Source organism: Lemur catta, chromosome 5 (genome assembly GCF_020740605.2).
Source record: "Lemur catta isolate mLemCat1 chromosome 5, mLemCat1.pri, whole genome shotgun sequence".
Taxonomy (NCBI): domain Eukaryota; kingdom Metazoa; phylum Chordata; class Mammalia; order Primates; family Lemuridae; genus Lemur; species Lemur catta.
In genome coordinates, this window is record NC_059132.1 from 17504884 (window position 1) to 17529834 (window position 24951).

General features: G+C 38.4%; 1 protein-coding gene across 2 annotated transcripts in view; it reads right to left on the reverse strand.

Annotated features, from left to right (window-relative positions):
• TENM2 (teneurin transmembrane protein 2) overlaps positions 1–24951 on the reverse strand; it is a 1161672-nt gene that overhangs the window by 636202 nt on the left and 500519 nt on the right. The gene's annotated exons all lie outside the window — the stretch shown is intronic.

Below are 24951 nucleotides of genomic sequence, written 5' to 3' on the forward strand. Positions count from 1 at the left end.
CCAGAGTACCCAGGAGAGGAGGCCAGTATAATGACTGAGGTGTCAATTATGGGGAAGGGGACAGAAATATGGCCTAAGAGCATTAAGTTTAAATTAGCACATTAAAGTTAACAGAGAGGTTAGCTCAGTTTTTGAGTGTGGAAGAAAGCCAAGAGAGCATGGAATGTCTGATGCTTAGTTGTCATTATTTCTGTCTTGACGAGTGTCCCCTCCCTTTTTAACCAGAGTCCCTGCCAACATCTCTCCATAGGACACCTAAATCATGAGACTATCAAATGTAGGCACCCATTCACGATCAATCCTACCCGCTCCTTCCTAATTTAGGCTTACATCTCAAAGAATATTTACCTTCTGTGCAACCTTCTGTCACTTAAATGTTCAGTTCAGCAGTTAGCAAAGACGTAGCGTTAGTCATTGAGAGGAGGGCTGAGCTCACGGAGCACAAGGCTCCATTTCTCCTGTAAAGATTTCCTTTCAGGTCTGAGATTGAAACCTCAGCAGTATAAAGTTCACATTCTAAGGTTCCTAGGCAGATCATGCCGTTTATGGGAGATAATTCCAGTAGAAAATGACTCATTTAACATAGGAATATTTTAAAAAGTCAAGTGCTAGCTTCTGATCATTAATAAAAAATAAAAAAAAATAAATAAAAAAGAAGACATTTCATGTCTAGTCCTACAGCAAGTGATACGAATCACTCTGCCCCCACATGCTCTCCATCAGGTAGTCTATACAGCGTGGCGATGAAGTGTATAAACTCTGGAGGAAGAATAATGGAGTTCAAATCTCTGCTTCACCACTTTCTAGCCTATGAATTTGAATAAGTTATTTAATTCCTCTAGATCTCACGTACCCCATCTGCAAAATGTCAATGATATTTCCCAACCCATGGGAGTGTTCTGAACATTAAACAAGCTGCTTCTTATGTAATAAGCACCCAATATTTTTTCTAACAATGTTATTATTTGCAAATCGTTATTACTACACTTTGAGATGCATCCTATATGACAATACTAAGTTTGTTCCTTTCCGATATTCCTGCTGTCATTGGTATGTATGACCTCTCAAGTCTGTACCTATGGTCCTAATTTCCTCATGGAGGGCACGAGAAGGAGCCTTGTTCAGCAGCCTGTGCAGTAGATATAATTAAGATTATTACACCCAAATTAGGAAGATAAAAGGCAGTCTTAGTGCAGAGTATTTAAACAGAGTTTTGTAAAGGTTCACAAACTTTGGATGTACCCATAAAAGCAGAGAACCATAAATATTTTGTGAAAGCATGAATCAGATTTTAGTGTAAATGGTTTTTGTTAATGTCCTTTTATTGTATTTGATGTATAATGCACCATCAGAAAGTCATACATGTTTAATTATGATTGTTTGCTTTATCTGGGAACCATAATACTTAAATCTTTTTGAAAATAATTCTGTGCTACTTAATGTGTGCAAATGCTTGAGTGATATCATTTTAGAGATGAGGATCTCTGACTTATCTGTCCTGATAAGACTATTTTTATAAGGGACCATTTTAAAAGGCCATTAAAATGACCAAATTGCTGGAATGAAATTATAGCAAAAAACATGTACCACGATGTGCTGAGCACTTCTCTACAGAGGTTGTGATTGGTCGTGTCACGTATATCAGCTCATGTAAACTGTAGAACAACCTAAGAACTAGGCATCGTTATGTTCATTGAGTGAGGACATTTACTAAGCTCAGAGAGAGTAGATGACATGCCACCGATCCTCACTTCACACCCAGGTTTCTCAGGATCTAAAACCTATGCTCTTTACACAGCATAACAATAATCACAAGTTCAATTATTGAACTCGATCAGCAGCAATTACAAAATATTTCCAATGACTTGAAAAGGGGCACTGAATGATGACTGTATCTTTGTTGGGGATGGTAGACTAGATATTTGGATGCTACTATATATAAAAAAAAAACCCAATCCTTTATTAAACATACTTTCACATGCTGCCTAGAGGTTTTTTGGATAAATGTTAATTCTATCCCCCATCTACACACACATTCCTTCATAGCACATTTTCCTGTTTGAAATTGTATTTTATGCTGCATTTTTAAAATTTTATGGCTCCCTCTAGAATATCAGCTCCATGAGAGTAGGGATTAGTTTTATTATTTCCTGATTCCCCAGTGCTTGTCTCCCAGGAAGCATCCAATACACATTTGTTGAATGGAAGCACAAATGATGAATGAATAAATGAATGAATATGTAAATATAGCTAGATATAAACTATACATAGATAGATAGGTCTAAATGTTCCAAAAGCCCAAGTCTTATTACACAAGAGATATAAAAGAATAAAAGTATTCCTGTGAAGTTCCTGGGCAGATGATGTAAAAACATCCCTTTACACAATTGAAACCCCATTGTAGCTATCAATATTTCCCAGCTCTAACATGATATTTTAAATGTGCCCCTGGTATTATTATGTTAAACGGCAGCATTGATTTCCATGCTATGTAATAGGATACTTTAAGATGCACCATTCAGGAAGATTCACCATCCTCTGTGGCTTTTCCATCATAGCATACATAAGTATCACATTACACGCTGACAACTCTCTCCTGGGCTCCGTGTCTAGAAGATTACTAAACCATCAAACATTTATGTATCTATTCACACTAGAGGGTCAAGTAGACACAACCATGTGGGGACTTCAGAGGCAAATTAAGCTCCTGGAATCCACCCCTCCTCCCAGTACAGAATTACTCCTTGATTTTAAATATTGTGAAACATAGTCAGCCATATGATTGAAACCTATGTAGATGTTATGGATTGACGTGTGCCCACCAAAATGACAAATTGAAGTCCTAACCCTTGCACCCCAGAAAGTGACCCTGTTTGGAAATAAGGTCATTGCAGATGTAATTAGTTCAATTAAGGTAAGGTCATAGTGGATTGGGATGGCCCCTTAATCCAACATGATTAGTGTTCTCCTAGGAAGACGATGTGAAGACATGGAGAGTCACACAGAGACACACAGGGAGAATCACCATGTGACAAAAGAGGCAGAGATGGGTGGTGCAACTGCAAGCCAGAAAAACACCAAGAATTGCTGGCAAATCACCAGAAGCTAGAAAGAGGCAAGGAAGGATTTTCTCTTACAGATTTCAAAGGGAGCATGGACCCATTGACACCTTAATTTTGGACTTCTATCCTCCAGGACTATTAGAAAATAAATTTTTGTTATTTTAAGCCACACAGTTTGTGTTACTTTGGTATGGTTGCCCTGTGAAACTGATACAATAGGCATTGTATTTTGCATAGAAGGGAAACATCCATTAGGAAAATATTGGGTAATCTTGGTGAAAATAAGACATTAAGTCTATTACATTATTACTCAGTGTGGTAGCTTGTTAGCCAAGATGACCAAAACAGTGATTCCCATTCCTGCATTCATGCATCTTTGCTATGTGACTGCCATTCCTCTCAACAGGAGAACATCTACTTTCCTTGCCATTGAATTTGGACTGACTTTGTGATTTGCTTTGACCAACGCAATGTGTCACAAATGACATTGGGCAGCTTCTGAGCCAAGGCCTCAAGAAGCCTCTCAACTTCTGTGTTCACCCTACTGGAATGTGGTAGCACCATCTGAGGAAGCTCAGGCCTGGAGCAGAGAGGAGTCCTCCCATCTGATGCTCCCTAAACTGGAGCTCTTAAGCTTGAGTGAGCACTGGAATCCCCTGGGGGGCTTACTAAAGCAGATCGCTGAGCCTCAGCTCTAACATTTTCGGTTCAGTAGTCCTGGGATGGCATCTGGGAACTTGAATTTCTAACAATTTCCCTGGGGATGCTGACAGTGCTGGCCCAGTGACTACACTTTGAGAACCATTGCTCTACACTAACCAGCCTCCACTGAAGCCTGAAGATGACTATAGTCATATGACTGGTCCCAGGTGAGTCAGCAGAACTGCTCAGATGACCCACAAGCTCCTGAGTTTTGGGGTGGTTTGCTCCACAGCAAGAAATAACACCAAGTTGTTCAGGTCAACCTGAGTGGCTGACTCCTAATTCATTACTGGTTTTATAAAATCTTCTAAATTTCCACTACAAAACCCCTTTAAGGTTGACAGAAAGAAACCAGAGAATATAACAGTAGGCAAAGGTACAGTTCTTATTTGGGGAGAAACAAAAACAAAACTTCATGAGAGATGGCTTTATGTATGTAGGAACAGGTAAAGACAATGCAAAACATATGCAGAACAAACAACTGATTATTTTTCATATTTGGCAATGACCCAGGGATATTTTTCTCAAATTTTAAGGTGCTTAAAAATCACTTGAATAGTTCACTAGCATTCATATTCCTGGGCTTCATCCCTCAGAAATTCAAATGGAGGCAGACAAAGAGATAACCTAGTAATCTATATTGTGTAAATAACACCCCCATTTCTGGGAATTCTTATTCAGTACAGATACACCAAGGAAATACCTGATGGTAAGCCCCTGGGGGCCAAACCATGTTTATAAATTTCCATGAAGTTCACATGTAGAGAAGCTCTTGAAAATATGTGTTAAACCATCTGCTTGGTTGGCAACATCTTCTCTTCAACATGAAGAACCTTCCTTGGGACAGATTTCCTCTATTTGTAGTTATAATCACTTTCCTTCTTCCTTCTCTGTTTGGCTTTTAGGAAATGGTGGGAAAACCTGGTGAGAGAGCTCAAGGGCTTCTGGCTTCCCTCATGGATAGGGGGCAGATCCTACCATCTGCTTCCAGGACATTTGCCCCTGTCCCTTTCCTAAATACAACTCTCCCACTGCCCAAGCTTCTTCCAGACTGAGTAGGTATGTGGAGTACATAGATTGACCGTTGACTCACGTGGCAGCATTTCAGGACACCAGCTTTTCCTGTTCTGTCCCAACTATGACAATTGCCTGAAGCAATTCCGATTCATATTTCAGGGGATGTGATTATACACTCTCTGTGATTGTGATTACATTTCTCAAATTATTGACTTATGTATCCATCATGTAAAATCAATGTAATTTCAAAATATTTTCCTAATGCACATTGTTTCAGAGAAAATGTATTAATGTTGCTTGCAGCCATCAGAGAGATTAAATGGAAGCCATTATATCCTCAGTTTAAACCTCACTTTAAAACCTGTTAGCAGTCCGTAGTCTTGTTTCCCAAGAACATGTAAAGCAATTTGAATTATGACCAAATTTCAATGCGGATATATGGATTCTAGAAGCCAGTCTTACTATTTACATCACTGAAATTTGAGAGCTCTGTTTGTGTGCGCCTGTGCGTTTGTGTCTTGATTAAAATTCCTGCTGCTCTGAAACATTGAGAGTTTTCAGCTTGGAGGACGATTTTTAAAGTTTTCAACTGACGCCAAATTCCTCTCCCAAAAAACACCTCACCCTCTAAAACAAAATTTTAAAAAACCAACAAACAAATTTTACTTATAAAAGACAGGCTCCCCGTGGCATTTAATGAGTTACCCATCATTAACTCCACAGGATATAGTCAATAAATTTAATACGTGTGTACTTAAGTGAAAGATCTGACAGCTATGAATTGTAAATAGAAATTTGGCATGAACAGAGATTTTTATGAATAAAAAAATAAGAAAACATCATTGGAACTCACTTTAACAATAAACTTTTCCTGGCTACTTCTTTCCTTCAGGTTTTATTAGAAGAAAGAATTGATGCTGAAGGGCATTTGGGGACAAGATGGGGACAAAGTACTACAATATCAGAAGCACAAATCTCCAGCAAGATCACTTTTAGTTGAGTATCTATACTGTTTTCCACCTATTCATGAAATAGGTGGTTTGGAGCCCAATTCTGGGCCACTCATACCTTCCATTTAGAAGCCTTGCTAAGGAGAGTGAGGAGAATTCAGAAGGAAACCTAACTTTATTATGCATCTAGAAGGGATGGGGGCCAGGGCAGTAACTTCCACTGCTTATCTACTATGAGTCAGACAACAGGCAAGGTACTTTATGTAAGTAATTCCATTTAATTCTTTAAAGCCTCAGTTCCCATTATCTATGAAGAGATTCATAATTCCTATATTACAAATGGAGGGTTCAACATTATAAATCACCTACCAAAGTCACACAGGTAACAAACTGTGGACCTGATATTGGTCTACTTGACTCCCTACACTACTCTGTTATATCAAGATATTTAGCTTGAATTCAGGGCTGGGCAAACTTTTCCTTTAAAGGGCCGGAGAATAAATATTTTAGGCTTTGTGGGCCATATGGTCTCTGTTGCAACTACTCAACTCTGCCGTTGTAGTGTGAAAGCAGCCACAGACAGTACATAAACGAATGAGCGTGGCTATGTGCCAATAAACCTTTTTTTTTTATGGACACTGAAATTTGAATTTCATTTAATTTTCATGTGTCGTGAAATATCATTCTTTGTTCATTTTTTCCCCAACCATTTAAAAATGTAGAAACTGTTCTAAGATTACAGCTGTCTGGCCGAATATGTCCTGGAAATCCTTGGGTTTTGAAACTCTGCTATAATTCCTTAAGTAACTGGGAGTCAGGGGCTGCATTTGATGATTCTGTAAATCCCATGAGAGTCTCCTACAATGCCTAAAACAGAGCAGGCCCTTGCCTACCATTTGGTGATTTGATTTAATACGTGGCTCTCAACGGTGTCATTTTTATGTTTTCAATTGTGTGTTCCTTGCTCTCTTTTCACTTGAGCCTCAATTTACTCCATTGCTGTACTTTAAAATTTTTTCGAAGAAAAAGAAAAGTTGTATCACTTAAAGTTACTGTACCTTAACAAATGCACCTAAAGTGGCACTGTTTTTGCATGCATGAAAGCCCAAAGCCTCAACAACTCCCATGAGCGATTAATCTTCTAACACTAATTAGATATTTGCTAATTAGCGTCTGATGTGTGAAATGAAAAAACATTTTGAAGCTGAAATGAATAGGGTCTAGAAAGATAGGGCTGTATTCCAGTTCCCCCTTTTCCATATTATTATCATATTTCATAAATATTAATAAGATCACATGATACCAGCCGCTCTATAAAATTATCTCTCTGAATGAAGGCTTTTGTTTGATATAATAGGGATGTGTCAATATTTTGCATATGGAAGAAAGCACTCAATGAAGGAAAACATTTTTTTCCTCAATGTTAAAGAGATGTCATATTTCATAAATCACTTTTATGCTTGATCAACCAGTCCAAAGTTTTAACCCAGGTCTCCTCTTCCCACAAGAGAAGGCAGAAAACTTTTCTCCAAAGCACCACTTTTCTTCCTCTCTTACACCTTAATCTTATCTTGGTTTAAAAGAAAACTTAACAGGATGGAAAATATTTTAAACCTATGCTTCTGTGCAGTGAAAGAGTAGAAATCATTACAGAATGGTCAATTTCTATAAGCAATTTGCCTAGTAAAAGAGAGACATTTGAATTTCATTAATTGCATGCATGAGGACAAGTCTAAAAAACCTCTATATGCCATCTTAATAAAAAAATTTATAGAGAGTGGGATAGGGATTTCAGTGCTTCAGACTCACACATAGGCTACAATATTCAAGTCATAAATATTAAGTCATTTATTCTTAAAATGTTACATTTTGATTTGAAATATTTCTCACATGAAAGCACACATTAAACATACTTGATTCTGAAAGAAAAGACCTATAATAATAAACTATTTCAGTTGGTGTGAGATTTTTTTTAAAAACTACTCACCTGTGAATGCTGGTCATATCACAAATTATATCTAATTACAGCATTGATACAGTAATTTGAAGTGATAGCTAAGCACAAGTTGACAAAGGTGACATTGAAACATAATGACGGTGAGATGATCGTTTTCTTAGGCTGACATTTTGTGATTATAATAATGCTGATCGAGATGATTAAAACCATAATGAAGGGAAAGCTCCGAGAACCAGAACAAAACATACTGAGACTAGAGAGAGCCTAACTATCATTTTGTCTCCTGCTTCCTCGATATCGTTTCTCCTTTCAGTGTAAAATTAGGCACGTGCGCTAGTCTCAGAGACCTGTGGAAACTGCAACTGATAGACAGCTTATTCTACCTGCTCACAAAAGGTTCTGTTTTTCAAAGCTGGAATGAGAGAAGAAGGTCATCTATGCCAATTTACCCATTTACACTGGGGACTGTTTTCCGATTGGCTTTGAGGTTGATAGTCAGCTCCCAGGTGCAGAACACCAACACGCTATCTGGACTGATAGTTACCAAGACTTTCAGCTTAAAATTCATGGTGAACCCAAGGTTCTCAACGGTCGCAAATATCAAGTGAATGGGAAAAGTCTGGCAGACATTACCCTTTCATTTATCATTAAATGAGAATAAAACCAGACAATTTTTAATTACCAACAACAGAGAAATGAGTCAAGTAGTATCATACCCAATCAAGACATCACCAGTCAGTCCAGCGCGCTGACTGGCTGAATCTGGGAAATGAAGGATGTTCTGTACTTTGCTCAGATGAGCCTATTTAAAGTGTGTCAAGTTCAAAGTATCTGGTGAGGCTTGGAATTCTAGCTGAATTCTGAACCTCATTTTAAATATAGAGGATAAATGTGTCTCAATTATCTGAAAATGCCTCCCCAACTATACATGTGTTTTCAAATTTGGTTTTCATTTTTCTGTGGGATTCAGTGCCTCAAAGTATCATAATAGACTCATGGATATTCACCTGGAAGCAATTTGCAAAAAATCTCTTGCCACCAGCTATGTTGGGTTGAATTGTCCAATTTTGCCTGCGAGGCAAGACATGGACTGACAGGTTTGGACTGGAAGTACTACCTCTTCCTTGGAAACGTCCCATTATCCTGCAGTGTTCCACATTCTGCAACATCTGAAGTTTCCTTCCTCCCTTGAAGTGTAAGCTGACTGTCTTCCAGCTCAAATATTATTGTTTTGTAATCACCACTTATTTTCTACACGAAGTACATTGAAGAAATATCTTACCACATGATCTGCCTGATGTCCACATGGATTCCATTCCTTAATAAAGTCTCTATTTTATTTGAGCATAGAGCATCTGTGACTATATGCCTGGGAAGATGGAAGAAGACAAAGGTCACAGGTGCTAGTGGAGGCTCATACTTGTTTATAGTCAGCCTCGGAGGTAGAAAGCCATGGCTTTTGCTGAAGGTCTTATTGTTTGGTTTCAAAAAGAATAAATTATCATCATTCTGAGAAAACTATACTCTTCCTGATGGATTAGGCTCGTGTTTCTCCACTTTTCATCAGCCTCTCCTTAGAACTTTTCATCTCTCCTTTCACATCAAATGCTAACTATTGATACAATAATCTGAAATGATAGCTAAGCACATTTTGACAAAGATGACATTGAAACATAATGATGATGACATTATCGTCACTATGTGACTGGCGCTGTATAAATACATTTTATATAGCATTTCATCTATTCTTGACATTGTTCTCTGCATTTTGCAGATGAAGAAATCTGGCTCAAAGGACTTTAAGTCATTTCAATCCATTCCCTCAAAATTATTTATTGAGCACATACAATATGCTGAACATTGAGTTGGGACTGGACATCTAATCTTGAGCCAGACTTCTTAAGAGTCTAGGCTCCCACAAACCCTATATCTAAGGTCTTAGGGTACACAAGGAATGAATTCTATCCATCTGTTGCCTGGCTCCATGATACATCCCAAATTTTCAAAATCATAGACTACTGTTCTCTTTGAGTTCTTTACTGTCAGCAGGATTGAGCAAAGTATTAATACAGTCCATGAAACAAATCTAGTCTGCAGCCTGCTTTTGTATTGTCCACAATAAAAAATGCCTATTTTTGCCATTTTTAAAGGGCTGTTTAAAATAATAGAGTATGTAACAGACACATTATAGCCCCAAAAGCCTTCAATATTTACTGTTTGCCCCTTTATAGAAAAAGTTTGCCAACCCTTGATCTTTATAAAGTAAAGTTAAATCTGCCTTCAAGGCCTTTTACATGACTTCTAAATGGCTTTGTACAAACAGTATGCTTTGTTGGCTTTAGTGTTTGTGTGGTAGTGGTTATTATTTATTTGTGGCTATATGCCAGTGATTGTGATAAAATTTTTATATATTGTAGCTCGTCAAATGCTGTTAATCCTCAAAATGAGCCTAAGTGAGTGTTGATATTATACCATGTACAGGTGAAACCACTCAAGCTCAGGATGGTGGAGCATCAGAACACAGAAACCAATTACAGGCCAGGATTCAGACCCTACTTTGTCCAATCCCACCGCTGGCCTAGAGAGAACACCTTTAAGCTAAGAAAACAAAGCTGTCCGTTTTTATTGGCTGCAGCCATGCAGACTGCTTGGCAGAGGGAACCTGAGCTAGATTTCAGCCATTCCTGCCCCCTTGACCAAGGTCCTGCACAACTATCAGCAGGTTGAGCTTATGAAGCACGCTGATTTCTTGCCTCTCATTTGTGAGCTCTAATTCCTATGGCTTGTCTTAGTCCACTTGGGTTGCTATAATAAAATACCTGAGACTGGGTAATTTATAAAGAATAGAACTTTATTTCTGGAGAATGGAAAATCTAAAATCAAGACACTGGTAAGTTCAGTCTCTGGTGAGGGCCTTATTCTCTGGTTCTAAGATGACATCTTGCTCCTGCATACTCTGGAGGGGACAAATGCAGTGTCCCTGCATGGCAAAAAGCGGAAGGGCAAAAGGGCCTAAACTATTAATAGTTTCTTTAAGTCCTTTTATAAGGCAGTAATCTATTTATGGGGGTGGAACCATCATGACCTGATCACTGTCCCAAAGGCCCTACTTCTTAATACTTCCACAATGGGGATTAAGTTTCAACATGAATTTCTGAGGGGACGTGGTGAAATCATGGCTTAACCTTAGTCTTCAGTGAGCCTCCCCGTGCTTTGTACCTTTCTCCTTGGCACTGTTTGCTCACCTATGACTTTGGCTCTTCCTCAAACAGCGTTGGGGTTTCCTTCAAGCATTATCACTTTTGCTAGACTTCTCCTCATCTCTCAGGTCCCCAATCACCCCAGCCTCTGATACTCATGCCACCCCTTTGAGGTGCTGAAGAGGGACAAAGAGGGGAGACTGAGTAACTCTACTCTCCTTCCTTAGCCACAGAACAGCCAGAGTGTCAGCTTAGTAGATACTTCCCCACCCCAAATGGCTAATAACTGGTGGTAGACCCCATGGATTCCTTGCTGGAACCTTCTAAAGAGACACATTGAGAGGTTCAGGCAGAAAAGGAGACTGGAAAGTTAACTGATCTTGGAGTTTACAAGTTCTACACCTTTGTTTGAAAAGAAAATAGACAACTATTTTCATCTCCAAGAAGTGACGATTTCACTTAACCTACAACTGCCATGTTAACAACATGCTGCTAATTGACAAAGATAGAAAAAAAAGAAAGGAAAAAAGGAATCATATTAGGGAGAAATTTTAACGTCAAGAAATGGAAAATGCTAGGTTCAAGGGACTCTTGCTTGGGTCATCAAGGGTTCTGCAGAAGGTGTGGGTGACATCAGGAATGAGAAACAACTGGAGTGACAGGGCAGCATGGAATCACACTTTGAGAGAAGATGGGAGCAAGGGGAATTCTCATGAGCTCTCACCTGCGTTATCGCTAGACCATCACACTTGTCCACTGTATTTGAGGTCTCTTCTCTGTCCTGCACACCAAATTAATTACCCTAAGAATTATTTTATTATGTCACTTCATTGCTCAGATACCATTCAAATGGTTCTCACTGAAAATTAATAAAGTCCAATAGCCTTCCTGTGGCACTCAACATAAAGTTGCCAGATAAAATGTAGGACACCCAGTTAAATTTGAATCTCAGGAGAATAATGGATAATTTGCTTGTGGTACACTTATGCTAAAAAATTGCTTGTTCATCTGAAATTCAAACTTAACTAGGTATCCTGTATTTTTATTTGCTAAATCTACAAATTCAAAGCCATCTAGAATAGGGGTCCAACCTCCCTTTGGAGCTTTATCTACTCAGTCTATTAAAGTGGTTTTCATCCTCCTTTGAAATATAAAATGAGCATTCTTGTCTCCCAGCCTGACTCACATTGGCACCTTCCCCTGGAACGCCTATTTTATTTTTCTCTTTGTCCCCAGCTAAGTACTACCCAAAGTCCCCTACGCATATTCTTAGCCTCTGAGAACTTATGTCTATGAGACATTTATATAATCCTCATTTGACACTTAGTAAATAACTGTTACTAGTTTTATCAACATTTGTCACCCCTGGTTGGTAGGGTGGCATCATTAGTTATTTTGCTTATCCTCACCTGACTGCTCTGCCATGTTTCAAATGTGTCCTTCCTTATCGACACACTCATCCACCCAGTATGGCCTAAACCTCAAGCCTGTTGCTCCATGGAAACTCAGAGGTTCAATTGCTTGTCTAAGACCACAAGCCTGGCAAGCGGCATAAGTAGGGTTTGAATACTAGGTAAAAACTGATATGTTTGATTCCAATATCATGCTGTCAGTATTTGTTGATCTTGCCCCTGCATGTATCACACATCTAAATCTTCCTTTCCATTCCTATGTCCTCCACTCTATGCTGTGCTTCCTACTTGCTGTTCAAGAACAATAGCCTCCTGGCTAGTTTCTTTGCAAGCAGTGTCTCTCCCAAGCTTCTGCCCTAACCCATCATACTCAAATCTGTCAAACAAATCTTCCTAAAACCACTATGAACATTCATTCCTACCAAGTGCATTGGCTTGTTTTTCTTTTGTCCATTTCCTCACCCCAATATACTGTATTTCTTTAACTCTTACTAAACCCTTTCATGCACATTTTTCACCTAAGTGATATCTTCTTTAAATATTTCCATTTTTCTGCTTTCCTGTCCTTTCTCCTGGAAACTTCTACTTTCCCATCTCTCACAGGTTCTTCAAGTTTCTGCTCATATCCTACCTCCTTCAAGAAGCTTTCCTTAACCATCCTAATTAGAAGTCATGGAACTTTAGCTTTAGAAGGAAGACCTCAGAGTTCATTTTATATCACATTCTAGTTTGTACACTCATTTATCGGATACATATTTATCTTGCTACTGGATACATACTTTATAAAAGTTGGGGATCACAGTGCAATGTCTTACTTTTATCATATCATCTAGATTAGATTATCCACAAGTATACAGGATATTTTATATAAAATTCCAATGAGTTGTAGCTAAACTTTTTGCATAACTTTCCTAATTAATAAAAGGTTAAATATCCCATTAAAGACAAAGAACAACTTTTTTTTTCATGGTCTTAAAATCTGGGCAAGTTACTTAGCTTTTCTAATAATCAGTTTCCTCATCTGCAAATGGGGAAAAAAGTAGCTCCTATCTTGTGGTGTGGCCATGAGATTGAATGAGACCACCCTGACCACTCAGCGCAGATTAACGGCTGTATTTGAAGAAAATTCTAAGTAAAGATGTGCTGAATAAATGAATGCTATTAAGAGACACCCTTTTCCCCACTATACCTACCAAACAACCTAATTCACATCATAAACGAGGCTGCAAAAAGACAATATGCTGGGTAATAATGTTTACTGGAGTTCAACTACAGAGGGAGAAATGTCTGAGTTATAATAACCATGACTGCATAGCTTACTGGCCATTATTTATTATGATAAAGTTACAACAAAAAAATCCAATGGCTCTGAAGCTTAGTTTATTTACTAAGAAGCTAAATAAGCCATGTACAGAAAGACAAATACCACATGATCTTACTTATATGTGGAATCTAAAAATGATGAATTCATATAATCAGAGAGTGGAAAGGTGGTTGCCAGGGACTGGTGAGAGGTAGGGGGTGTGAATGCAGAAATATAGATCAAAGGGTACAAAGGGTACAAAGTTTCAGTTAGATAGGATGAACCAGTTCTGGAAATCTATTGTACGGTATGGTCATTGAAGCTGGTAATGATGCGTTGTGTAGTTGAACATTGCTAAGAGAGTAGATCTTAAATATTCCCATCACATATACCAAAAAAAAAAAAAAAAGACAACTATGTTAACTATGTTAGGTGATGGATGTATTAATTTGCCTGATGTAATCATTTCACACTATATACATGCATTGAAATATGGTTAGACACTGTAAATACATACAATTTTATTTGTTAATTATAGCTTAATAAAGCTGCATAAATAAAGTGAAATAAAATAATAAAATGATAGGGTATCCTCATTTAAAAAAAAGAAGAAATTGTAGACTGTGGCTTTTGAAAATAATAGAAAGAAAGCCTCCAGTTCTTGGCCTCGTCCTTTGAAATCACCAGCAGAAATGCTCGCGCAGGGTATTCCTATCTGTGAAACAACCAGCATCCATAGCTCTAAGAGGGAGAGGTGGGGAAAACATTAGAAGCCCCTCAAAAATAAAGGAAGCCACTGTTTCAGCCACTTCCAATGTTTAACAAGATCTGTAATCAGAGTATCAGAAGGCCTGTGACACTCTGGTGTCATTTATTTGAAGGCAGTAAGTGAAACCTCTTTAGGCGCCGGTGCCGCTTGCAGCCCTGGACTTGCGTATTGCTGTTTCCTTCACTTCAGCTCGGTCGAGCCATGTACCCTCTTCAGCCTCCTCCACTCAGACGGAAGAGTTAATGCAGTTAGATTGCTCCCGGGCTTCTAGCGGGACTACTTCAAATGATATTACTTCCATTTGCGACGTGCATCACCGGCAGTGCTCACATTTGAGGGAGACAGTAAACAGACATCTAAGTCCGCTTGCTGGAAGAGAAGCCGCGCTTCCCCACTGAAAGGGAGGCAGCGACAGGGCCATAAATTTGTCAATTTTGCTGCCCGGGCTGCACCTGAATGGGCCTCTTGAGCCAGGCGCCGGGTTGCTCCGTGCTCCCGGGATCTGCAGGGAAACTTGTTCGGATCAGGAGCCCATTTGGACAACACCGGATCGATGCAAGGAGAGTGAAATCTTAAATCGGGGCTTTCTGCTGATAACTACCATTTTGTGAGAAAATCCACTCTGGACCACAAAAAAGGGCACAGAAAGCACCCACCATACAGAGAGTTCCTCAAGGATTAAAAGATATAATGGAAGGAAAGTCTTAAGCCCAGGGCCTGCCGCACAGCTAGAACTAAAATGTGGGTGCCCGAAGTTCTTGGCACAAATACATTCATACACACAGATATTGACATGCAAACTCTTGGACAGCCCTTCCCAGTTTTATTCCTTGTTCTTTTATTCCTTTATTATTTAAAAAAAATTTATTCCTTCTAGCGCAGTATTTCTCAATTTATTGCTTAGTACAAAGGATTTTTTTTCACAAAAATGGTCAAGGAATATATAAGATTTTTCTTTGGGATAGATAATGCATATGACAGACTTGCTATATTACTACATCCCAATTAATTCAATTTCAGAAGCGTAGCCATTCCTTTCTTCTCTGTTCTACCTGTCTGCTTCAAGCATGTTGTTACCAGGTCTCCAGAGGACCCCTAAATGCTGGGCACCACGGATGCTGAGACCTTTGTCACGCATGTTCTCTATCACTTCAAGAGGCATTTGGGAGTTTAAAGGAGTTAAGAGAATATATCATTGAATTTGGAAAATTTAACTTTAAATGTGTTATTTGTGCCATCATAAGCTAACCCATTCCCATGTTTCTGTCCTAATTAACAGAACCCAGTCAATGGTTTATGTGAATGTACATGTCTATCCACTGTTTTCAAGGTTTAGAGGCTCTCCCTGTGACTACAGTCCTTCACCTCAGTTCTCTCTCCACATTTACGCCATGTGTTCAGACATTCTGGGCCTATGCTGGGTACACCACAAAAGATGTGAAAGTTTTTCCTAAGTGCAGACAGTGAGCACGTTAAGTTGCAATATAGAAGAGATGATATTAAATCGAGAAGGATGGCAGTGGATTCTCGTTATAGCAACATTACTTAAAGACGTCAGATTACAGAATGTTCAAGGGCTTAAAGTAACTCCTGGAGATCACACTTCAATCTTCTTATTTATAAATGTGAAAACTAGAACAGGGACTTAAGAGTGGTTGGTCTACAGCAGAGCCAAGAGTCTAGCTGACATGGCAAAGCAGGTTGTAACTGAAGAGAAAACATTGTTGACTGATTTGCTGTCTCTTGACCTAAGATTCCAAGTTATAAAATGGAAAAAAATGTATATTTCATTCATTGTCTCAATTACTAAGGCCTACAATGTATAATACTGTATGAAGGAGAGACAAGAGTTCTCCAGATAAGGGAGAGAAGCCAAGCCAAAACTTCCTTATTGATTATTATCTTTACCATTATTAGATAAAAGTAGACCACTGGAGAAATCTTTTTCTATTTCCTTTGATCTTTCTACTTCTACCACTCCCACAATCCTTACTCAAATAAACTAAAATTAAAGAAAAACCATGTAGGGATATATAATATAGAATTTCAAAAAGTCTAAAGATAGTTCCTAGTGACAAAAGACCACCAATAGGGGACTACTGTGTTTCTAACAAACACACAGTAAGGAGAGACAAGGATGTGAAGAGGTTACGGGAATTCATTCCAATGAGTTTAACAGAGATTATTTTAAGATACGAGTAGTATCAGTCATTGAACAGCCACAAGTGCTGGACACTTAAACATCATCATATTTTTGCTAAGCACTATATAGTGTATGGTAAGTTAGAAGAACAAAATTCAGCAAAGTTAGAAAATTTTTCTCTATTTATACAGTTAGACAGACAAAAAAGGGGCTTAAATCCCAGCTCAGTTGGTATGTGGCAGATACCGTGGTAAGAATTTTATGTATATGGCTTTCTTTAATCCTCCCAATGAAATTCTAAAGTAAGTACTATTGCACCTCTAGTTTAAAGATGAAATTACTCAGACTCAGATTAAGAAATTAAGCTAAACTCACACAATGAGTGAGGGACAGAGCTGGGATTCTGAACGTACTACCCAGGCTTTATTCACGACACCACACTAGCCCCCCATACCCTCTCCCACCCGGCAGCAAGAGGGAGAATATTCAGCCAGATACGGCACATCCCTAGCCCATGAAATCCTGCAGTCCATTTTGACTTCCAAATGAGCGAGGGGCACTGGAAGGAGTGACCTTTCTTATCTAAGATGAATACATTTCCCATTATTGCACAGTACTGTCACATTGTATCATTCAGCATCGCTCCCTAATTCGCAGCCCTCCAAATTGTCAGGCTTTCACTGGACACTTTAATAATTAAAATTTATCTTTAAAAAAGGCAATATGAAATTTGTCAGAAGACTGACTTTATACAGCTATCAAAGCAAAATACTGAATACCTTGTAAGGGCTTATTAAAAAGTATTTAATGGACTTGAGCTCAAACATTTTTTATCCTGGCCCTCCCCAGAACTAAATTTCTTTAGAGGCTTCAGAAAAGCTACAAGGTGTCTAGATGCAGCCACTTCGATAGAGCAGAAGATAGACTCTTGGCCTCCTTGGCACATTGGAGATGAACTCTACCTGTTTGTCTTCCTCTCCTCAGAGCAAGGACCCCCTAAGTCTATGTCATCTGATTTAGCTTTCATTCAATAAACATTTATTGAGTGCCTATTGTGTGCTGTTGTTGAAATACAAGGATTCACAGCCTCCACCCTTGCAGAATTCTGAATTTACAATTCACAAGGCACAAATAATTTATTCAATGGAAAAAATAACTTTAAGAGAAAAATGCACAGAATATTATGAGATCACAGGTGAATAGGCGATTATTTCTACCCTGGGGTCAAGGAATACTCTAAGGAAAAAGGGACCACTTTCTCCTGTCTTTGGAGTATTAGCATCAGTTTACAAAGTGGGACAAGGAGTAGGACAATCTAGGCAGAGGGACCAGTACAGATATAGACAGAGTTCAGAACATACAAGTCATGGGGAATGAAATGGTGGACTTGAAAGAATGGCATATAATTATATGAAAAAAGAAAAAAATTATAACATGAAATTCTAATTGCCCAAATATTTGATATCTTGTACATATAATTGGTAAGAGTCTGCTGAATTTTTTTATTTTGGAGGGGGAGGCCACACTTTGTTAAATCTTTAGGTCTAGCAAACAATTCTTTGGGCTTGCCTGTGCATGAGGGCCTATGTAATATTTCAGATATATCCTTTTGCATCAAAAAGTTAAATTCAAGAATGTTTTTTTCTATGTGGGAATGTAAAGTTTCAGTTGTTCATCTTTGTAAGTAAGAATTGTCTCCCTGCATCTGGGATACAGGGGAGTGAGAGTGGCTAAGAAGGGAGTGTGGTGGGGAGACTGGGAGATTCCTGATCAAAGATCTTTTATTTCCAGAGAGTTCATTCTTAATTTCAGGAGATGCAGACTGATTGTATTAGAATCCAAGTGGACTCCATGCTTTTTTGACGTATGTGTGGGTCAGGTAAGAGTATAGCAGATGCCCTCAGAAATATAAACATTTCAGCGAGATTCCATAATCTCACTACTCTACTTGAAAGATCTACACACATCTCAGGAGCAGATTTCCACAGACACTGAATGAGATTTTATTCAAGAAATACAAAGGCTCCTAATATATGCTAATGGAGAAGGCATTATCTATGGTAGAGGGCACAAATCAGCCAATTAACCAATGAATAGGAATAAGAAAGAAGGAAATTTAACTTCCTAGAGATAAATATCCACAGAATTTTTTTAAAAAGTATATTGGTATTTATAAAATAACTTTTGAAAAAGAGCTGTAAAAGCAATACATATTGACTCCAAAGTAATCACAAAGTGCAAACAAGCCCAAAGAAGAAAAACAAAATGCATGCACTTCCAAAGCAATCAACAGTTGTTATTGTTTTCTGATTATATAAGTTGTAATAGAGGCTTGTTATGAAACATTAAAAAAAATAGAGAACCACATATTGTCACTACCCCACTGTTAGCAATCTGTTGCAGAATATTTCACCCTTTTCTAGATGTGTGTGTGTATGTGTATGTGCTAATTCTTAAATAGATAGTGACAGATAGTTTTTGATATTGGTAGCTGACTGTATGCATGCACATCTTGGATACTTTTTTAGAGATGACCTCTACTTACCCAATTATCTGTTTTGTCATTTTTAATATCTGGATCCTGCAATAGAGGTCTCTTTTTGTTATTAAGGAAGGCACTAGACACTGCTATGTTAATATTTGGGACTGTTTATGTTTTCTTCTTGTTCTGATGGCCATGAATATATTTCTTGTATTCCTTCCTTATGTAGGTCTTTGTTCCTTTGTTAAGTGGGTTGGCCATTTACAAGTGGACTGATTTCTGAATACGCATAGAGACTTATTTACTCCTTAAGTCTTTGCCCTGATAATTGGGAGATAACAGAGATGCCCTAAAGTATATAATCATGGTAATAATATTGGTAATAAAAATAATATAAACCATATTCCTCTAATAGTGTCAACTAAGTCACATAATAAAGATAGTTGCTAGGAACTTAAGCAGGTTTTTGTACTTGCTTCTCCTATTTACCCCTCATACTTCTCAAAGAGGGCTATAACTTGCTAAAAAATTCAAATCTACAGTGATTTCTACAGTAGAGTCCTTGATCTGATAATATAAAAGGATCTCAGTTTAAAAGTAGATACCTGGTAAGAAATCACCCTGGGAGCACACAGAAATGGAAGAATTGGTCCTCTAGGTCCCAGGTCAATGGGACTTTGGTGATACCCAGAGAGTCTTCTACACAGAGGCGTTGACAATGTGGAAGTTTCCATGTTATCGGAATCTCGTTTTCCTTAATCTTTTGTTAAGGAATTACCAGCACACTCATGCATTCTTTTTGATAGCAAATCTCAGTAGAGCTGAGGCATATGTTACTCCTTGGTTCTTGGAATAGAGTGCTTAGGTTGGTACTTTGAGGCTCAAGGTCTATAAATAACTCCTCTAGGAAACACCATTATTTAAGAGAACCTGAACTAAAAAAAAAAAAAAAAAAAGACTGGCATTTGGATATTGGTCAAAATATTACTCCTTGACATTAAAATATGTCATTACAGTATCATAATATTGTGACACATGATAGTGTCACATCAGACCAACACCCACAAAGTATCAGTCTAAGCTGTCTGCTTATACAGATTTGCACATTCAAAGGAAATCCTTTCTGATGTTCTGCAGGGTGGGGAGCAGCTTGGAGAGAGGGCAGTGTGTAATTTATGCACTTGATTTGGAAACTGGCCAATGCAGTTTGGGAAGATCGACACAGAAACTGCTCATCAAGCTGATTAACAAACACAAACAAGGAATGATTCTTGTTAACAGCACCAGGTTGGGAAATACCAAAATATTGTGTTTCCCATAAGATGCTTGCAAGACTAGCTGTGTGTGCCACTTCAGATGTGTTATTTGTTTATGCTGCTAGCTTCTTCCAGGTGGGATGTGGGTTTAATTTATAATAGAGAGACCTGGAATTTCTTTTTACCCCATTATTTGTGAGGGTGTGAAAATTCTTAGAGTGAGACAGTGGGTCTTAATCCTGGCTGGATATTAGATTTCCTTGGGGAGCAGTTACAAAAATATCAGTAACTTGGGTTCCCAGCGTCAGTGATTTTGATTTAATTGGTCTGAAGGGGCAGGGTATGTTTATGCATTAGTATTTTTTGAAAGCTTTCCAGGTGATCTTAACGTACACCCAGTTTCATAGGCCGTCTTGCTACCTAAAGTACAATCTTCACAAAAGCAGCATAGGCCTCACTTGGGTGCTTGTTAAAAATGCAGAATTAGGCCCCACCCAGACCTAACAAATCAGAATCTGCATTTGAACATGACTTTTAGGTGAGTCATACACACATTACATTTTGAGAAGCACCACCATAGGGAAAGAACATAGAATAATATATGTACAAATGTTTGGTAAAATAAAGATAATACATATAAAAATAATAGTCATAGCTAATGCTTACTGGGTGTTCACTGTATGCCAGATATTCTTCTAAACACTTCACATGCATTAACTCCTTTAATTTTCAAAACAACATAGGGAAGTAGGTACTGTTATTTTTCCCATTTTCCAGATGAGAAAATTGATGTTTTTGAACTTGTACAAAGTCTCACAGCTACTGATGGCAAATTGGGCATTTGCAACAACTTTCACCATTTGTTACTAGCCAGTGATAAGTGGAATTGAAGGGTGTGGCATTCTGACATGCTGGTCTAATTCAGAGATGCTGACTCAGTAGGCATGAGGGTCTGTATGGAATCTGAGTGGCCTTGCCTGCCTCACCTATAAGGAATCCCAGTTAAGATAACCGAGATGAGTATTCAGTAACTGTGAGATATTAGGTAACCTAGGGGCACCATTATCCCCAAGGTACTCAAGGATCAGACCACATTTAAGACTTTGAACTTGGATCTTAACTTTATTCCAGGATCATGTAACCCTGGTGATCTCAATGAAGGGCACAGAGTCATAGGTAACATTTTCAGAAGGGAAATATTGAACTAATTAATGCTTTCTTTTCTTCTTACGAAAAACTATGAGAGTTGCATTTTGGGAGATATTTTCTGAAAGCAGCAAGGTCTTCCCTGGTCAATCTAAAATAAATATTATTCTATTAGGTGCTGAAGAAATATTTGTTGAGTTAATGAATATGGATACAAAGTGCTCTCTCAAAGGTAATTTTGTTCTGTTTTTCTGAGATTGCACAATGGAAGCCCTTGCAGTGAATATGGCCCATAGATGCGTTTGATTTGTCACAAGTAGACTTTTTTTTCCCCCATGAGCCAACATCAGCTATCAGGAGATTTTACTTATAGACACATAGACACAAAATCCACATTTCTAGCTTTTCCTTTAAAATTGGCATATCTGGCAACACTGAGCCTATGTGCCTATGTGCAACAGTTGGCCCACACTGCATGGCACTGTCTATAGGAATGAGGGACATGCTTGCTAGTTACCTGCTTATCCCACCTGCAGTGGGCTAATAGTGGCCCCCAGAAATATAGGTCTATATTTAGGTCTATTTTAGACCTATATATAGGTCTAATCCCTGGAACCTGCAAATATACCTCATATGACAAAAGAATGACTATTACATTATATAGCAAAGGATGTGATTAAGTATGATCTTGAGAGGAGGAGCTTACTGTGGGTTATCTGGGTGGGGCCCTAAATGCCATCACATGTATCCCTACATGAGAGAGTCAGAGGGAGATAGAGACAGACACACAGAGGAGAAGGTGATGTGAAGAGTGAGCAGAGGGAGATGTGGCCACAAGCCAAGGAAGGCCAACAGCCTTTCGAAGCTGGAAGAGGCAAGGAACAGATGCTCCCCTGGAGCCTCCAGAGGGAGTGCAGTCCTGTGGACACCTTGATTTTCGGCTTCTGGACTCCAGAACTGTGAAAGAATAAATTTTTGTAGTTTTAGGCCACTCAGTTTATGCTAATTTGTTCAGGCACCCCTAGGAAACCAGCATACTACTCATTCACACACAGATGCCTCTGCATTTGCATAGGAAGAGTCACTCATTTTTTAATAGGGCAGAGGCATATTTATAGTGGGGTAAAGTGAACAAAGCAGGACATGGTAGTAACAACTCTCATCTCCCAGGGCTTGCTACTCCCTAAACCCAGGCATTATCTCTTAGAATGGATCTGGTTGAGATTCACTCATTTTTGTTCTCCGTTGGGACATTGCTATCGTAATATAAAAAGCATGGCTTTTAGACAGATTTCTAGTTTTATGTCTCAACTTTATGAAATGCCATAAAGAATGTATTTCCCATCAGGTATGAAATAAATAACATAGGCAAAAGATCCTAAAAGACTGAATACTCCATAGTCTTCATCTCACAAGTGGGAAAACTAGATGCAGAGAAAGAAAAGGAGGGGCCCAAGATCATACCGATGATTGGGCAGAGTTCAGGATAGACTTTCTCACTATTGGTTCATTGCTCTTTTTATATCCCACCCCCTTTCATAATTGTCAGAGCTTTACTCATACTTCTTTGATTATTGAAATAAGGCTGACTGTGAGATCCATTTAATAAAGTGCCATTTTTGTTCAAAAGTAGTATAGTCATACTCTCAATCTATCAAAGGAAATGCTTTAAGTCAATCTCCAAATAGGACTTTTTCTAAGCAAACTAATTTATCCAGAACATTTAAGTCATCTCATGTTTAACTATAAAAAGGTCTTGTCATGATATAAGTAAGTAGTGTTTAATGCACTAAAGAGTAGGGATATTAAAAAAATTGGACAGGAACAACTCAACTGGTAACTTTTTAAAGGGAAGGGAGAAATGAAAGAGAATATATCTTAACCCATTTATTAGAAACATTTGAAAGGTTTTAAGAAAACCTGAAAAATATAATTGTGCTATATAAATTGAGGATTAATATAGAGAGTTCAGTGCTCAAAGGATACCATAAATTAATATTGTGCACCAATGTTCTTTTTGGTGAGAGAGATGGAGAGAGCATGTCTGTCCACGTAAAGAACCTTTTAATTAAATTTTATTTCTAAAGGTAATTTTTTACAGTGATCACAGACACTCCAGTAAGGGAAGAGCCTACTGATACAGTGTTGCCTTAGCTAACGTTTACACCTTTCTAAGCCTCAGGTGGTCAAGTCACATTTGGACTCTATTCTGCATAAATTTCACACTCCAACACAACAGCAATATTTTCCTTAATGCTGATCCCAGAACTCCCTAAAAGCACATGGAGTCTGAATTGCTGGAACTAATTCATGAAATAATAAGGATTTCTGCAACCAGTCAGAAGGCACATTAAAATGCCATGTCAATATTTGGCTGTGTCAAGAACCCACCATACACAGTGCTAAGCTTGATTCCCCAATGCCCCAAATAAACCCATATGTGATGAATGTTTATGCAGAGTTCCTGGGTAAATTCAGTGGTTTTCAATACGTCTAATTCCAGCTATGCATTAGCTTGTTTGTTCAAAGTCCATGGACATACCCTGATTCAAAATTTGATTCACATTTACATTTTTCTCTTCTAGTAGGCAGAGATGCTAGAAATAAAACTAATCTATCCTGTCTCAAGGAAAAAAGTCCAAATATTTAAGTAGGGATGTATAATACTTGCCTTTTATTGGTGTAAGGAATGGATTCAACTTAGTTCACTTAATCTGAGATACAGTTAAGTTTTTACAAACTTTGTCTCTGGATATGAATAGCCTGGATGTTATTTATTTCTGATACCTGTGTGTCATGGCACGTGATTGCTGTCAGTACCCTCTGCAATACCGACCATGACCTTCATCCCTCCAGAATGGTCAGTTCTGTATGACTGCGTTGTTGGGTGTATGACTCATCGGTTACTTCCATCTCACCAAGTCTTGGCTAATTAACTAGGAATGAGCCCTGATTTATAGGTAGTTTGTAGTAAATATTATCTTGTTAAAAAAAAAACACAACAAAGGAAAGAAGACAAGAAGGCAGGAAGGATGGAAGGAAAAGAGTTGAACTGAGCCAATATTACAGCATTGCGAGTTGGTACTAGGAAAGAATTAAGTATTAATAGTTAAGAATTGGAACCGAAGATGAAAGATCAAACTGAGAGACAGATCAGACAGGCCATAATAGGCCATATGGAAGTAGAGTTATGAGGAAGTAGGAATAGTGAGTAAGCAAGGCCACGATGCCGGGAAAAGATGAAGAGTAGAGAGGACACACAAACAGAATCCAAGCCACACATACCACGGACAAAGCAACAGAATGATGCACCATGAACTGTATTCTGCAGAGGTCTCTTGAACCTTTTTGCATCTGGAGCAATCTATCTCTAGAAGAGTCTACTTGCAATCCAAAACAGCTCTCTCTTTCTTCATCTTCCCTAGACATAATGGTCCACCTTCCCATAGGTTTCTATGCATTACTATCCTCATACAAAAGTTTACCCTCCCACCCCTCACTAAAAGAACATGAATGAGCCTGTTTCTGGCAAGCAAAAGAGTAAAGGAAAAC